Consider the following 16,812-nt stretch of genomic DNA (forward strand, 5'->3'; position numbering starts at 1 on the left):
TTTTGTTAGAATAATATTGTTTTGACATTAAAAATCTGAAACTTGAATCATTCACATTTTAAGGCATACCCAGGATGAAATTTTTTAAATCAAATAAAGTTTAGAAAGTGTTTTTCTGTACTTGCATAGTCCTCCTAAGAAGGAAGAAATATGATAATTACCAAAACAAAAATTTCTTTTGCAACAAAAATGTATACAGTCAAACCAATTCAAAGATTTATAAACTAGTAGAATATGTGACCATATTAAAATTATACAAATAACTCTGCATTAGAATCTCTATCTAATACGATAATAACTGATGGCTATAAAGTTAAACTGGAAATGCTTTTTCTTGAAATTAAATTATATCTTGCTATTAATAAAATGTCTACAGTAGTAATATAGGTATTTTGATATTAAATAAAATAGTGATTTATGGTACTGCTATTTGCTCTGTAAACAACCAATATATGTACTGACCAATTGTGGCTAATTTGAATGAATGGATACGTCCTGTACAAGTGAGGATAACAGGATAATGGGATAATAGTGGTAGTATGATTTTTTCCTTGTATTTTCCTACTAGTGATTATATATATGTTGAATATTATTCACTTCTTAAATGAGCTCACATACTTTCACCTAAGTGACCTATTCTAGATAAATATTCTAGTTAGCTTTCCTAAACCTTGCATGAAATTTTGCAATTTCTAGTTCCCTAGGCAGACACATTTTCCCATCATCTATTCTCTGAATAATTGAAATGCGTCTAAAATGTATTTTTGTATGGATGTGATTTCAATATCCAGCAATCCGTTTTCTTTTTGTAATTCACATAAAATTGTGTCATTTCTTTTGAAGCTTTTACTGGGTATTTCAGGTTATGAGAACAGTACATGATACCAAACAGTACTAATTTGCATTGTGAAAATGAATTGTATACGATAAAATGTACTACCCAAAACATAGTAATTATAAGGGAGAGAATCAGTTCCATTTGTGGGAGAAAAGTGGCTAAATCAGACACTTTTAAATCAGACACTTAACCAGACAGATTCCAGATTTTCTGACTGCCACTCAGGTGCTTAGCTGAGCTGCTCTGTACTTCAACCTTTGTCTTTGAACTACAGAGCTCACTCATGGCAGCTTTTGACCAATTCCAGGGATGCGTGTTAGCACATGGAAGGGGATAGAATATTTGATATTTTTGAATAGATTCTAGTGCCTATGAATACTCCATTCTACTTTCATAGAGGTTACTAAATTTTGTAATTTACTTTATATATCTGCAATATGTTATTTTGCTTAAAAACATTAACATTGTTTACAGCTGAAACAGAAAAACTAAGGTCAAAACAAACAGCTCTTGTTAAGCAGACTATATAAAGTAAACACCACTGTGATTTTTTTTTTAATGTGAAAATCTCAAAGTGTTTGCCTCCAGCTTTTCAGAGCAAAAAGTGATACTGAGCAAAAACTAGCAAACCGCAAAAAATATAATCTAACAATGTATGAAAATGGCATTAAATTTAATAGAAGTGTTTCAATAGAGACCAATAAATCAGGCTAAGCTCTCAAGTAGCATTAAATATTTTATATACACAAGTGAAACACATCTGAGGCTAATTTGACATCAACATTGCCAATAAGGAAACAGTCAATGGATATAGTTATTTAACATTTGCAGTGATATTGCAGGAGTAAAATTTTTCATTGTAGGTTTTATTAATTGCCTCCCTTGATCCATTTGCCTCAATGACATTAAAATAATCATTTCTCATTATTGGGCAGTAGGAAAATAGACCACCTATGCCTCACAGAGAGTTTATGCCTACTGGGAGTAAGTCCATTTTAGTGTTGATATACGTGAACGTTGGGTATATATAAGAGATACTTAAATACTGCATATTGACAATAGTCTTCTCAGGGGAAAAGTGGGCCCCTGCCTTATAAAAGGCAGATGTCAACGCTAGCTATTTTTACAGATAAATATAAAGATATTTTCATTTCCTCAAATGATTGTAAAATGTTCTATGTGCAAAGAGCCACTTTATGAATACAGAATTACCTAGATATGTGTGTCTAAACTATTGCTGAGCTGCTATGGGGGAAAAACATTCTGAGGTTTGCAATTAAACTAAAACCTTTCTGACTCTGCCAAATGCTCAGTATGTGACCTTGGAAATGAAGAAAGGCCGTGAGGATTGCAAGAGAAACACCCAGAGCATTGCTGGTTAGGCTGGTGCTCTGAAAGTTCACAGGTGGTATCTTCAGACAAGTCAGGACAAGAAGGGGCCACGCATCCCACTTGTAGATGAGCATGGAGCTTAGGGAAAACAAAACTCCTCTTCTCTCTAGTTGGTGTGGAGGCCTCTGCTTGGGGAGCACTGACCTGACATACAAAGCTTGGGCATTTGTTTTGTCATGGTTAAAATAGGGGCTTGAACTTGTAAATCTCTGAGGTCTCCTCCAGTTCTAAAACTTGATAAATACCTTTTCCATTATTAAATCAGACTTCAGTCATTTCTTGGCATTGGGTCTTTCTATTGATTCCTGGAGAAAACACCAAACACCATTAGGAAACCTTTCTTCCTTGATCACTGGTGCAGAGGCACTGATTTCTCTTGGATGTCTGTTCTCATGGACACTTGTTGTATCTCTCTCTTCATTATTTTGTCTGTTAAGTGCTCTCATCTCGTCTACTTAAATATATTGTAAGTAGTTGATCCTTTGCATGTTTCTTCAAGGTTTGTCTGCTTATATTCCCAGGAGCAAATATTTCACTTATAATATATCTGCTTTAAATTATATTTGTAACAAAGTTAGAATATACACATTTAAAAAGTACAAATATGAAATGAATACTTCGATTGTGCAGAAGGGATGAAGGGCTGCATGAAAAGGTGTTAAATGAATTTGGGTATTTAAAAAATTATTTATATGTTGTAGATGAGGTGGGATTTTATGAGACTGCAGAAGTGAAAAAGGTTATATGTTCCTTTTCACTGAAAGAATACAACCTTTTAAAAATAATACTTTTAATGGAGATTAGAAGGTTCAGAGTTTAAGAGGATATGTGTAACTAGAATTAGGAACAATGCTGACAAACTTCCCAGGTATTCCATGAATAGAATCTTTTGAAATTATACATTCATTGAACTCTATTCTGTGGGAAATAAGATGCAGGGAACTAGGATACAGATGATGGGGGTAGTGGAAGTTGGTAAAAATGAGTAAGACACTGGCCCTGGCCCCAAGGAGCTTACAATTTAGCTGGATGTACGTAGAATGAGAAGAGTGCATAAGTAAAAGGACTGAGAAGAGGAATGCTTGGCAGAGAGGGTTTGATCATTAAAAGAGCCAGTTTTAAGGATCTCTACTGGAACATGCATTTGACAGTTATTTGGGGATACTCTCTTCTGTTTTGCTTCATAACCATTTTATTTAGCAAATAAGATTTTAGTGGCCATTTTTAATATACAAGTTATGGTATAAGACATAACACCAAAAGAATGACTTTATAAATAAATGGACTTCTGTGTAACTAGAAATTATTAATTATGTATATTTAAAGAATATACAAGTAGTCATGCAGGAAATAAACTGTTTTTCATGAACTGTTGCTTTAATGATTATTTTTTTTTTACAATAGAAACCTTACCAATGGAAAGTAGAATATTCTTAGATTGTTGATGACAAACTATTAAAGAGATCATTTAAGAGTTTCCTCTTATGCATGTGGAATTTGCTGTCCTACAGGGCAGAGGGCTGCAGGGAAAAACTTCTGGATGTAGTGTTAGTAAACATGGAATACTGAAGGGAACTAAACTATGATTCAGAAACCCTGCGTTTTAGACCTACCTCTCCTATTTATTTGCCCTTCGTTCTTCTCTGAGCCTTGGCTTCTTCTTTGATAAAAATGGGATTATTACTACCCACTTTGTCTATGTCATCCCATTGTTATCAGGTTACAATGAGATACAGTATGTGAAAGTTCTCTGGAAGCTTGTGAATTACTACATAGATGCAAAGAACTATGATGAAGAAATAATAAATTTGTGCCAATTTTCCAGGCATCTTGCCTCTCCTTTTAGAAAGATAATATCTCTTTAATCTAAGAATTACCTTTTTAGAGTAGTAAAACAATATTGTTTTGAACCTGATAATCTCTGGTTTCTAGCTGTATTCTGCTGCTGTATACCCAGAGCTGGCCCAGCCAATTCAAGCATCAGGGTTATTATAAACCAGGTGTAGCTAGACCTAAAGATATGCCATGAGGAAGTCCCTACCATGTGGGAAGGGGAAAATTCCATCCCTTCCATCCTTAGAGGAATGTGGGAAGAACAAAGGAAGGTCAGGTAGGTCAAGAAAATCACATGATGAAGTCCTCATTATCCCTAATCTTGAATGAGGGCAGAGAGCTGAAGAACTACTTCGAAAGACATGAGAAAATTGGAGAACACCAGAACTAATGGTTCAGTTTCCCAAGCATTCTTCTCAGTGCCGTGTGCAATTTGGCTTTGACAAATAGAGTAGCTCTGGCAGAGGGAGGAGCCAGGATGAGAATGTTGAAGCTTCTCAACCTGTGCATGGTCTTTAGGGGACTGAAATGTAATTGTGTGGTACCCTAGTGAGGGTCGGACGAGGGCAGTAGTCAGGGGTCAGGAAGAGGCAATAGTACAGTCAGCAGTTAGTAGCAGTGGATGCCATCCTATGCTGAAAGGCCAAGAGGAACTGGTACATCACCAAGGATTCAGGGATGACTGGGGGTCCTACGTAGACCCAAGAGGGGAAGAAACACTGCAGGCTGAGAACACTGCACAGCATCTTTGGACTTTCGTTGGCCATTGTCATGAGAATACATGACATCCTTGCTCTTGATATGGGAGCAACAGAAGATAGAAGAGAAAATATAAATGTTTAACCATTCATCCAAAAATATCTTCTGAAGAAGGTAATTGAAATTAGAAAAGCTGGAGATAAAATTAATGGGCAAGTTTTGTATTGTGTCCACCACCTCCTCATCTTACCTCCATCTAATAGGGTAGAGGCTTATGAGGAAGATAAATCTGTTACAGAAAAGAGAAATCTACATAGTTTGAGAAAATGTGTTTCTCTTCTACATACCTATTTGTTTCACTCATATACCATTTCTCGAGGTTTTGTCTTATCAGTTGTTCCTTCTTTGTTTTTCCCACAGGTGTTCAGACTCTTTATTTTGTCATTCTTGGTTACTTAACTTTTTTTAAAGACAATTTTTCCAAAGAATGTTTAGGTTTACAATAAAAATGAGAGGAAAGGACGGAGATTTCCCATATAGCCACTGCTTCTATATATGTATAGCTTTCCCCATTATTAACATCATTCATCACAATGGTACATTTTTTGATCAAGGATGATCCTGTATTGACACACCATAATCACCCATAGTTTATATCAGGTTCACTCTTCGTGTTTTACACTCTATAGATTTGGACAAATGTATAATGATACATATCCATCCTCATAACGTCATATAGGAAATTTTCACTGCCTTGAAAATCCTCTGTGCTCTGCCTATTTACCCTTTCTCTTCCACCATGGCAACCACTGACCTTTTTATTGTCTCCATAGTTTTGCCTTTTCCAGAGTGTCATATAGTTGGAATCTTACAGTACAGGTATTACTTTTTAATGAATGCCAGTCTTTATTATGCGCTAGGTACCATTCTAAGTGCTTTACAAGCGGTAATTAATTTAATCTTCATAATAGTCCATTGAGTACTACTATGATGCCCATTTTTCAGGTGAGAAAACTGAGGCACAGAGAAGTCAGTTTTGTAAAAAAAACAAAACAGTAGTTGTGCCAGCATTCCAACTCAGAAAATGTAGTCTCAGAATGCAGTATACCACATGGCCTTTCATTTGTCATGCCTACTCAACCTCTTTAAGTTTCTTAATCCCTTTACATTTAAAGCTCAAAGATAGATCAATATTAGTATTGGATAGTTTTGATTTGTACATGCCCAAGAAATACTGAGTTCTTATGTGGCCTCAAACTCACACCCCCTGTTTGGGGAACTCGCTCAAGTAATATATAATATTTGTCTCAAAAGGCCAGATGTTGGTTAGTAGTTAGTTGTCATAAAATTCACCTATTAAAAGTCACTTATTATGTTCTAATAAAAAAGGCACATAGAGTAAGTATGTGACTTTTAAGCAGTTGTAAGTTTTTATTTGGTGATTTTACCAAGGTTTTGTTTTGTTTTTCATTATTTACCTAGGAGCTCTCATGAGACACATGCAATACATTTTTTTTTTTTTTTTTCGGTACGCGGGCCTCTCACTGTTGTGGCCTCTCCCGTTGCGGAGCACAGGCTCCGGACGCGCAGGCTCAGCGGCCATGGCTCACGGGCCCAGCCGCTCCGCGGCACGTGGGATTTTCCCAGACCGGGACACGAGCCCACGTCCGCTGCATCGGCAGGCGGACTCTCAACCACTGCGCCACCAGGGAGGCCATAATACATTTTTTATGTTCCATAAAATTAACATGGAATGGCAACAGAAGGCTATTTCTTGGGAGAAGAAAACTTCCTCGTGAAGAAATATACATGCTAAAAACACAAATGTCTAAGAAAGTTTATACATTACCTTAGCTCTGTGGCCATAAGTAAGAATCTAAAAGAATTTGTGAACATAATTATTTTTATCACATGGTATGCAATATCATATCCAATTACAAAAAAGTTGAACATGTTTTTAGGAAGTAAACTTGCAAACTTGGTGCCTGTCCACTTAGCGGGAGAAAAGCAATATTTTGCTTACCAATGTGAAAAATGGAGGGCTATTTTGATAGCCATACAACTCTCCATATCTGATTTTGCCAGAATTATCTGAATTGTCTGTGTAAGGAGAAGTCTCACTCTGTAAGCCCAATATCTTTCTGCTGAAGAGCTGTGGTTCATTGTTTCTTGGTCAGGCTCTGTAGGTGAATGAAGAGCACACCTCACATATCAGTGAGATGGTCAAGTTTTGAAGAAGTAACATTTCTTTCTCTTCAAAGGTGACATCCTATGCAGAGCCTCTGTTGTAACAATACAGCCGTAAATAAGTGGTACAATATTTGAAATCACTTGTGGTCAAATTACATTTGGGTTTGTACTCTAAAGTCTGATAAAGAATAATACAACTGTATGGATATACAATGCTTATTATTAAACTTAAATAAGCAAAGGTAAATGGATATGAAACATGGTATTTATGATATTATGGTTAAACAGTAATTTCTTCTGTTTCACCTTTTTTTAAAGCTTCTGTTAATTAGAAGGCATTACTTGGTTGCTAATCCCTGACAACAATAATTATCGCTTAGACTAATAGTAGGTGGATAAGCTTGAGAGCACAACCTTCCCCTTTAGTGTTCCCGAGTATCAAAATAAAGGTTAAGTAGTCATTTAACAAAGGTTAAATAATCCATGTTAAATGGATTTAAAGTGACAGATGTGGTATGATATTTAGTCTTTTACATGATTATAATAGAAAGACCCAGTGGTTCTAATAAGATCAGGACTGCTGGTGGTTAAATACCTCATTTTTGCAAAAGGGAGACATTTCCTTACAAAGGAGTAACAGGCAGATTTTCCTGGGTTTAAACAAGTCTAACACAGATGACAGAGTGGACAGAGATGCACTTCACTGAGACCAAGCACCATAGGAGGAGATAGTTGCTGGACTTCACATCCCTTCTGACTGAGGCTACAACAGAGGCTCTATAAACTCATTAATGAAGTCACCGTGTCATAATAGCTGTGCTGCCTTCCTCCCAGCAAGGCCTTCCAGACCCAGTGCTTGTGTGCACATCATTTGGAAGGATAAGCCGTTAAATGGAATCTGCTCTTTGAAACAAGTTCCTTTTTTCTCTTGGTTTCTAAAGCATTAAAATGTTATATTTGACTCAAATGAGAATTTAGTGTATGCTTTTCATACATAAGGTGCTGGGTAGGATCTACAGGGATTCTGACAAGGACAAGACAGTGTCCTCGCCTTCAATATGCTTATGTCAGGAAGGAAATTAAGGTAAATCCTAACAGTAGGCACACCATTCATTCATTCATTCAATAGCTATTTCCTGAGCCCCAGGATATGCCTGATAGCATTCTGGTGGCTGGGAATTCAGGGATTTAACAAGACAAAGTCCTTCTTTGGAGCTGATGCTTTGTGGAGGCTGTGAGCATGGACCTTGATAAAGACGACAGACTGGAATGAATCAAGGAGCAGAGAACTTGGAGCTGGCTGGGAAGAGCAGGACTATTTACAGAGTGGAGGATCATTTAAGTTAAGCCAAGGGAATGAGAGACCTCAGTGGTCAAAGTGATGGGGGAATAATGTGCAACAGCCCTAGAAAAATAGATTGGAACCATGCTGTTGAAGTATTTAATAGGCAATGAACGGCCATTGAAGAATTTTGAGCAGAGTCACAAAATAAAAACACTTCAGAAAGGTTATTATGGAGATAGTTATTTAAAAAATGGAAGTGAGGAAATCGAGGGCAGGATAAACACATAAAGGGTTATTGCAATATTGGAAATGAGTGGTCATCAGGCCTGACCTTGTGGAAGCAAAGTCAATAGAAATAAAGATTTAAAAACTGGAAGTGAGGAAATCGAGGGCAGGATAAACACATAAAGGGTTATTGCAATATTGGAAATGAGTGGTCATCAGGCCTGACCTTGTGGAAGCAAAGTCAATAGAAATAAAGATAAAATGCTAGCGTCTATGGGATGTTTTCGATGATCTGAGGCCTTGAAAATTCTTTGAACTAATGTTTGATGCCCGTATTATGGGTAGTATTATTGCCCATTGTATATTCAATTATTATTCTCAATTTCTTTATTACCCATTTGGACTGTGTTTGCAGATACTGTAGCATTTTCCAACTCCTGCTCTTTATCTGGTTGATATCATAGGGTTCTCCTTGTGAATCAATCAATCATTCTTCTTTGCAGAGTTTGTGCTGCAGATTCGCTCTATGTTTTGGAAGAAGGTTATACACTATTTATTTATTTATTTATTTATTTATTTATTTATTTTTGCGGTATGCGGGCCTCTCACTGTTGTGGCCTCTCCCGCTGCGGAGCACAGGCTCCGGACGCGCGGGCTCAGTGGCCATGGTTCATGGGCCCAGCCGCTCTGCGGCATGTGGGATCTTCCCCGACCGGGGCACGAACCCGTGTTCCCTGCATCGGCAGGCGGACTCTCAACCACTGCGCCACCAGGGAAGCCCTGCACTATTTAAAGACCTAATTAACGCTTATTATAAATTACTCACTATTTTCTACTTTTTCCCTATCTTTTTGCAATGGAAACTTGTGGCCTTCAGTGCATTCCTGTGGCATGAGGGAAAATAAGCTCTTCTAAGTACATAGAGAAATTTTCCTGTGGATGTGAGAGGTAAGGGAGGCCGGTGGAGTGGAGGAGTGGGAAGAGGGCATGAGACGGCCAGGCTGCCCAATGTTCTTGAGGCATCTCCCAGTTTTATAGAGGGACGGTGCATGCAGGAACACTCATCTGTCTCTTGGAGAGGCAGTTCTTGGTTTTTTCTTTTTGTCTATTTTTCTGTCTCTTTCTGTGTCTGTCTTTCCATCTTGTTGTCTTTCTTTTGCTCTGATGTTCTTTCTTCCCTCCCTCCTTTCCTTCCCCCTCCCTCTTTCTTCCTTTTTTCCCTCTTTCTTCCTTATTTCCTTGTTTAGTACACAACCAGAGTATAACCATCTTAGACATGAAAATAATTGCTCTAGTCCAAATAGAGTACAGACAAGTTTAATGAAGTTCAGGTAGCAGCAGCAAAAGCAACTGTACTCAGCATGTATCTTTTTGTTTGCTTTTCTTAAGGATACAGATTCATAGAGTTCTCTATTATGTGTTTCAATAGATAAACCATGAGCTGTTTTATTTACCCTTCTAATGGATCCCAAACATTTTTGGATCATGGACCCATTTCAGGAAAAATATTTAGAGCACTCAGTTTCTGAGCCCTCAATAAATGCATGTGTTTTTATTATATTATTGTTATATGTTATCATATTACTTTAAATAATAATATGTTTTATATGTAATATATATAATAAATATAATAACAACAAAATAATATTTAAATTTAAAATAAAAATAATGGTTAAGAAGAAATATATTAGTGTATCCTATGATAAGTGCATTACTTATCTTAGGTAATGTCTCAAAGCAAACTACACCCTGATAGTGAGGTTTATCATCAGCAATAGTGAATATAAATCAATATTTAAAGTAGTCTTTTTGCAGACTGCAAAAATTGACCCTACATCATCTCAGATGTTTTTCATCCTTGCTTTTACCCCAAAATATGGCTGGTGAGCTCCTCAGAGGGAGAAGAGAAATGGCGCCACTATCTTTCTCCAGTGGTTTGCTTCTGCTTACTTTGTGGTATCTCCTTTGGTCCATGGTTTCTTTGCAATAATCCTTTAAGCTGTTGTTTTTCTTGCGAAGCTTAGTTGAGGTAAAATTTGATAATAAAATCTGTAAATCCACTTTCTTGAGCCCACGTGCACTGCCATCCCCTGGATTATGGTGATGGCTAAACAAATGGGTTGGGTTTCTCTTTTCTCCACTCTGGTTTTTCCTTCTGAATATTGTGAACACCATGGGGCACACACCACCCACCGAGAGAGACCCCAAAAGGGCACTAGTATCATCCTAAATTTAAATACTAGTAAAGCTTTATTTCTTTCTCACTTTTATGTGAATAGTAAACATAAGTAAAAGTTCTGATGATAATGCCATGTGGTTTGTGTTGTTCATCTCCTGAGGTTTATGCATCTTCTCTTTGGAGGCTTCTGCCTGGAAAACCAGCAAAACCCTCTTCAACCCATCTTACTTACTTGCACGTAGTTCGGTGAAATGCACATAATGATTCATTGGTTCTAAATGTATTTTATACACTGATAGACATTCCCTAGATGATTTAGTCTTCCCAGGATTCAATTCCATTTTATAATTTAATCAGATTAGTTTTTCAAATTTAATTTAAAACACACACACACACACACACACACACACACACACATACACACACACACACCTTTTCTATGCTGTTGTTGCAATCAGTAGTCTGCAATAGATAACATTTAACTTCTACTTCCCTGAAGCTGCCTTTTTGATGTTGATTGATTTCCTGAGTGTTTCTTTTTAGTATAAAGGCCACCAATACATATTTTTAATATATTTTTTTAACCTAGGCACTGTTGATGTGAGTTAGAATATTTTCATTTCTATCTATGAAAATAAACTCAGTTTGGTAAAATATAGGGATCCTAGTAGCAGAGGCTCATAAAAACAAACAAATTAACCAGACAAATATGTACAATTATCTTTGATTCATCAATGTTTATGTAACATAAGTGGGCATAATGGAAACATTTATAGATTCGGATTTCACATGTTGTTCAGCTTTGTAATCAGAAGAGAGAAGAAAATATGCAATGGAAATATCACATTGACCTAGATTTTCATAAGGACACGAACCTGGTCTCTAAATAAGGGTTCAGAAATTTAATTTCTGAGATAGAGAAACTTTTAAACTAATTCATATCCAGAGTGAAGGAGTTCATTTGCTTGAACATATTATCAAGGGTTTTTAAAGAAATCTTGAAACCTAAGTGAGTGGATGGATTGAACATTTAGTCCCTGGAAGATTCATTGTGACTTTTGGCGAAAAACAATAACTTAAGTTTTAGATTTCTCTTCTTAACTCTCCATTACTTCCTGTATAACTGAAAAAAATGATTTTATTCATCAGTGATTTATTGCCCCACTTTCAAGATAGTAACGATAATTATTCTCACAGTTACAAGAGAAAAACATCCCATGTTCTCATACTTGACTGTTGTTTTGATACTTAGGAGGAACATCTGTTTACATATAGGCAGCTGTCTTCAGAAAAAAAATAAATTGTAAAATGAGGTGAGTAACCCTTAATTTTAACAAGTTAATTCTGTTTCATACAGAATATAGACTTAAGATTTTTTAACAAAGGAAAATTTTATGTGAAACTAAGTAAACACAAATATATATCTTACATTCAGCATTTAACCGGTTTTAAAACAAGCTAGTTTCTAAACTAAAGTGTTTAGACTGAAGCATCGCTACATCTTGATTTCACTGCCCTAGTTCTAAAGGTATTTCATACCACTTCCTCATCTATTAGGCAAAGACTACTGAATGGTCCATTATAAAGAATGAACATTTTTAACAGCTTTTTCTTAAATTAACATGACAGGTACCACAGTGCAATGTTGTTAATCTTTTCCTAAAAGTTTAATGTTGCTATTTAGTTGTTTACTAATAAGGAAAACATTCCTTGTCATTTTAACTTAGACATAGGTGGATGAATCTTCAGTGTCTTTGGAGATGGAGAGATCTTACAGGACAAGTACTGTTCATTTTTGTAAACATACACACACACACACATTGCCATGAATAATATACCTGAAGAAGATGAAATTAGAAGAAATCATATACATGGAAACACTTTGTAAACTACAAAGTAGCGGTGTGTAAATGTTATTTTATTTGTCTGCCTGTCTGTCTTTACATTTATTTATTATTTGATCTTCTTGTTTCTTTGTTGCTTTCTTGAAGGTCAACCAGAATAAAGTACTTCTTGGTAGTTTTGCAAGTTTTTGTTTAGTGTCTTTCTAATCACATTTCAGGCCCCTGTGTCCATTCCCTCTGGAGCTGTGTTTATTTAAAAGTCTCATACAGGCCTATCTTCAGTTTCCTGAGGATTTCTTTGATCTTAGTTAAAAAAATTTATTCTGGTTGGGACTGATAATTTGGTATTTCAGACTACTAGGAAATAAGATAATATGTACCTTTAGGCTAACAATTTTATTTTGTTTATTTCTGTATTCCCTCTAAGTGCTCTGTAGCAATAGATACTGAACAAATACTAATGAGTGAGGGAGTGAATGAAGTAAAGAATGAATAGGCAATTTTGGAGGGTCAAATTATGAAATGTCACCAAATATCTAAACTTAAGTTTTCCTTTTGCAGTAGCACCCTGAGTTCTTCATAAAATTCTTGTTTTTATTATGGATGATGATGGGACTGAAAATACAATATCTTTATCATATCAGCCTAATTTTGTGTCAAATTTTGCTTTGGTTTTAGTACTTCAGCTATTTTTTTTCCCACAAAAAACATATAAATTGGAAAAGCTAGTTAAAATAGGAAAACTTGTCCTGAAGACCATCCACAGTTTGGTTTCTCCTAAAGGAATTAATCTTTGAAACAGTCTTGCAGACTTAGTATTGGATGATAAAGTTCTGGCCTGATCGTTACATAATAAGCTGGTGCCTTCCCAAGTTATTAAGTTTTTAGAATAATTTTCAAAATTGTGCTTATTGGGTTTCATAAAATGTTAATGTTAGTTATGAACTATTCAAAACCTCCAGGAATTTCAGCATTTCTCTGGTGTTCAAGAATCAAGATTTAAAATAAACATATTGAGCAGAATAAATAATACACCAAATGAAATATTTTCATCACTTTGAGCTATGTTGTCATCTCTGTTAATAGTAATTATTGACAGTCTTTTGGCAGGATTAGATAATTGACAAAATTTGGCTACTAGAGCAATTTTTTCTGCAGAACTGAATAAACTAGTTTAAGAAAGAAAACTATTGATAGTACAGAATAGTTGGGCCAAGTTTATTGATAAGAAAGTCCCAACAATTAGAAACATATAAGAGGTCTTGATATATGTTTAAAAACATCATGCTTTCAGCTACAACAAGCCTTGGTTGGTCCAGGTTGGCTCTCAGGTATTAGATCTTGTCTCTCCCATCTCCTGACTCAGCAGCTCTGGGGATGGTGCGGGGTTGTGTCAAACGGTAAAGCTTCTTTTTAGGACCCCAAAGAATTCATTCCCTGTGTCAGTGAAGTGGTTTTACCCTCTCCTTTAGAAACATCTAGTTTGATTTAAGTTTTTGAGGGATAGGGAGGACAGTTTGAAGGTAGAAGGTATGGGATGTCATGTTGCAAAGATGCTGCAACGGGAAGAGAGAGGACCAGAGGGAACAAGTAATGAGTGGTAGGAAGAAACCAGGTTTAACATGATCTCTGGGGTCACTAGGAGTACCATTTAACTCAAGGAATGCATTTTGAATCACCATAGGAAAGCATTTCAAGGAAACGTTCTTCTCAGAAACTTAACCGTCTTTATCCTTTTCTGACTCCTGCTTATGGTACTCCCAGTCTCGTTTTTATAAGGCTAGAAACTTCACAGTTTTTCTGGTCCCTCACTTTCTACCTTATCAACATAGCCAAATATTTGCCAAAATCTGAAGACTGAATATGATACAACCATTATTTCCTTTCCTTTATTTGGCCATCCCTCACCTAGTCTTTCCTGCCAGTGCTTCCCTATATTCCGAAAATCTAGCCTCTAAAACACTTCCAGACTCATCTCCTAAAGAACAAACCTCATTGATGGGCTTCCTTGATGACAGAATAAAGTGGTCCAAGTTGTGCCTAACCTGACATTCAAGGCCCTCCATGATCACTTGATCAAAATCCTCATCTCAGTTATTTCGTTTTATTCATTCATGCCACTTTCAACCATGAAGTTGGAATGTTAACCATTGTCTGAACAATCCCAAAACTCTCCACTTCATTTGGGGAATTTTTTTCAGCCTTGCTATTTGTTTGAAATACTATACACTCTTCAGGATCCATTTCAAATGTCTCCTCTTTCCGGGTGCTTATCTGACTCCTTTAGCTCAAATAACTGATCTTTCTCTTTCTTTTAAATGTCCATGACACAGTTTTAATGGCATTTATTAGATTCTAGATTTTACTATCCAGTCATTTTTATCTACAATTTTTCTCAAACAGTAATGCTGTTTGATACATGTCAAATAAACAAACAAATGATGTATCCATGAATGTATTTCTTTGTGAGATAATTTCAGAGTGATGGACAAAAAGGGAATTATTTTGTTTACATTTTAAAAATTTTCTAAGGCCGTAGTAACATGGTCAGTTGAGAAAGGGACTTTAATAAATAGCATATAGTGTCAGAAAAATCACCCAGGACAATGTAATGTCTTGCCTTTCTCATCTTACAATTTCAAAGGCCCTTCCTAGACTGATGTGCTAAAAAAATATTTGTGATGATTTTCATCTTTATTTTATTACTGCTGACTTACTACATGTAAAACATTGATCTTTCATTATATTGGTCTTAGTTTAGGTATTCTGGGTATTTTATTTCAAATTTTGTCCAAATGTTGTCCTTACTTCCCAGAATGGGCCATAAAGAATGTTGGGCTTTAATTGTTTATGAAAACTTTTATTACTAAGTGTGATTTCAAGAGGTAGAGATGAGGAAATGGCATTTCAGGCTGACAGGACAGTTTGAGCAAAGATCAGACAAGGTAAAAAAATGTTAGGGTCGTGTGGAAGTTAAAGTTCTGTTTGCTTGCTACAGAAAAAATGGCAACAATCTAGGAATTCAAGGCTAGGGCATTGAGAATCTCACATTTAAAAGGTTAGACCTGGGGCTTCCCTGGTGGCGCAGTGGTTGAGAGTCCGCCTGCTGATGCAGGGGACGCGGGTTTGTGCCCCGGTCCGGGAGGATCCCACGTGCCATAGAGCGGCTGGGCCCGTGAGCCATGGCCGCTGAGCCTGTGTGTCTGGAGCCTGTGCTCCACAACGGGAGAGGCCACAGTGGTGAGAGGCCCGCGTACCACACACACACACACAGAAAAAAAAAAAAGGTTAGACCTATAGATGCCTGACACCCTTGGAAGGTTTGCAGCTGGGAAATGAATGAACAAAACCTCTATTTTCAGGTATATGCATGATGGGGGTGTGAAGGGTAGACAGGACATATGAAAAACTAGAAGTGAGGAAACAAAATAAAGGTCTCTTGTGATAGACTAGGTAAGAGGCCCTAAATTGGATAATCAGGAGGACTGGGCTTTTGGAGTTGTAACAGAGGAAGACTGATAGTGTTTCACCCTCAGAGTGTTGGCAAATCTTCCTGATGTTCCTGGCATGGGTGATAGGAAGGACAGGGCGTAGCAGATCTGGGAAACAACACTGGAGGATGGAGGGTGGCAAGCTATGAGTATGGATTCAGTTTCTGGCCCACTGAGTCTGAATTCAATTCAGATTATGGACATTGTTATGTAGAGAATCAAAAATTCAGATAGGAAATTCAAGAGATAAGGGGCTATAAATTCAGATTTAAAAGTCATAGCATAGATCTGATTGTTGAAACTCGGAAAAGCTAAAAGCAGCAGACAAAGGATTTGTAGCAAGAGGAAAAGGATGGAACAAAAATCCTCCACAAACGGGTGAAAGAAGGATGGAAGGAATAATGGAGACTGATAAGAAACGCACAGAGTTCATGGAAAGGGTGGGCTAACGGTAGAGGTAGGTGGGGCTAGGAGCCGGCTTGCAGAGAGAGTGACAGTGGGTCAGGAGGAATTTATTCCCTGCTGTTACTTATGAATGACTCACAATTAAGCATTCAGCTTGTCTTCAGGTATTTGAAAATTGTTTAATGTTCTCCTTCAGCTGTGCTGTATCTTAGGCAAAAATGAGTCACTTTCCTTTTGTTTAACCTAATAAAGCATAATTTTGAAAACTTTAAACAGTTTTTTTGAGGCTCTCTAAAGAATTGCCTCCAACTTTTCAAACCTCCTTTCACATGTGATCCCATTGTACATTAAAGGGGACCTGATTAGCTGAAGAAGATCATGAGGCCATTTTTCCTTGACCTGCCCCTAGTTATAAAATTCCAGTATGACAT

The sequence above is a fragment of the Kogia breviceps genome, chromosome 2 (genome assembly GCF_026419965.1).
Source record: "Kogia breviceps isolate mKogBre1 chromosome 2, mKogBre1 haplotype 1, whole genome shotgun sequence".
NCBI lineage: Eukaryota > Metazoa > Chordata > Mammalia > Artiodactyla > Physeteridae > Kogia > Kogia breviceps.